Source organism: Microtus pennsylvanicus, chromosome 7, assembly GCF_037038515.1.
Source record: "Microtus pennsylvanicus isolate mMicPen1 chromosome 7, mMicPen1.hap1, whole genome shotgun sequence".
NCBI classification, from domain to species: domain Eukaryota; kingdom Metazoa; phylum Chordata; class Mammalia; order Rodentia; family Cricetidae; genus Microtus; species Microtus pennsylvanicus.
In genome coordinates, this window is record NC_134585.1 from 38070101 (window position 1) to 38072111 (window position 2011).

General features: G+C 45.5%; 1 long non-coding RNA gene across 1 annotated transcript; it reads left to right on the plus strand.

Annotated features, from left to right (window-relative positions):
- The first annotated feature begins 905 nt into the window (after positions 1 to 905).
- On the plus strand, positions 906 to 1658 carry LOC142853709 (uncharacterized). Its single transcript, XR_012911241.1, has 2 exons — positions 906 to 1291; positions 1433 to 1658. It is a non-coding gene; the product is annotated as an uncharacterized LOC142853709 (long non-coding RNA).
- The last annotated feature ends 353 nt before the right edge of the window (positions 1659 to 2011 follow it).

The window sequence follows — 2011 nt, forward strand, 5'->3', positions numbered from 1 at the left end:
ATAACTAGCTCTATGTCGTGGTTTCGTGTGGGCTCCTCGGGCTGATGATGATGTACAAACTCTTTTCACGGTGTTTCTTTTAAGAGCTACAAATGCAATTTAGAGAAGAGGGCTGATGATTAGCCTTATTGCAGCACAGCACTGTTTTCCTCTGCCCATCCATACATCAGTGACAGCCCATTTCATAAAATATCTCTCTGCCCAGAACCACCGCCACCAGCACGAGCCTCTGCGCTGACATAGGCTATGGAGAGCCGGCTGGCACTCTTTGCCGTCTCCCATTCCTTCTCACCACAGCCATTTTGTTTGTACAGTTTGACAACGCTCTACCTAGAAATTATGATGAGAAGAATAACATACAAATGAACACAAAGCTTATTCCCACATTATATGTCTTTGAGGGGGGTAGTAACTGGAGTAGATTAATCTCGTAATCACGTCAGTGAACACCAGTAATAAGAGAACTGTGGGAGGTGGCTCCTGATAGTTGTGTGAGGTGCCACAATGAGAAGAAGAAGCTCTTACATTTTGATCCCGTCCTCAAAAATGTAATATGACTTGTGTTTGCTTTTCTTGTTTAGTTTTTAAAGCCTGTGTGTGTATAATATGTGTATGCAGCATATATGTAAGCGCCACAGCATGCATGTGAAGGTCAGAGGATAAACTCAGCTATGGTCTTTGCCTTCTGCCTTGCTGGAGGGAGGGTCTCTGGCTTGAGTCACAGTCTAGCTGACCTGCAAGCTTCTGGAGCCTTTCCTGTCTCCCTGCTATCTCATCATAGCTGCTCTGGGACTACGGAAGGCAACTGCAGTATCTGGATTGTAAACGCTTCCTGGGATCTAAACTGCAGTCAGGTTTGCACAGCAAGTCCTCTTCCACTGAGCCATCTCCTCGGCCCCTTAGTCTTTGCTAATAATCCTAAACCTGACTGCCGTTCAGCTACACTTAGAAGATCAGGAAAACGCAGAGCCCAAGGAGCTGCAGGGAGAGTACAAATCTGTGATCAGACGTGATGAGGTCACTTCCTCCCTACGGAAGGAGCAGTGCTGCGATTGGATGCGCAGTCAAATGCTTCGCCACTGTCAACAGTCTACATTGTTAATTTTCTCAGTCTTGTAGTTCCTGGCCCTAAAGCACCTGGTGGCTTCCATGATGCTCCTGCCTTCTTCCACCTCAGAACCCACACAACCTGCCATCCCACCTCTCACTACAGGGGAAAAAAAACGGAGAAGCAACATGCTGGGTCCAATGTTTGCCGTGGGCAATATACAGAAGGACTACACGTGCCAAGGTGAAATGTTATCAAGTTTCTCCCCATATATGGACTTGCCACCATGGCCATTATGACATGTGACGTTACCACCCTGACACATGAAACCTGGAATAAGTCTATAAAAGAAGCAACCGTGACAACCAAATCCTTTCTCTGCAGTGCTCAGAACATAGAAGCTTTGTGCTGGCTCTGGAACTTTCCTACAAACAGCTGGAAGGGGGCAGTGCTCAGGAGCTCTGGAGATGCCAGAGAGCACAGGGAGGCTGATCACGCCTGACAACAAGCCACTACAGGGAACAGCCATGCCTGCAAAGACTGTATTCTATTGTAAGAACATAGCAGAACCAACCTAAGTTACTTTTAAAAATATTTTATTTATTCTTTTGTGTGCACATTTGTCTGTGTGGGGCTGTCAGATCCCCTGGAACTGGAGTTATAGACAGTTGTGAGCTGCCATGTGTGTGCTATGAATTGAACTAAGGTCGTCTGGAAGAGCAGCCAGTGCTCCTATCCGCTGAGTCATCTCTCCAGCCCGTCTAAATTACATTTTATTTCACAACATTTTTAGCCAGTAGAACTAAAAAATAAGAACTACTTAATTAAAGAAGATTAAAGAGACAGTGGTGAGGTACTTCATTTTGAAGCCTGTACCAGATGATGGCATAAGGAAACCCAAAGACAGAGGAGTGTCTTTAAAATACTTTATCAATTTAAAGGTGACCCTTCTGGCTAGTTTTG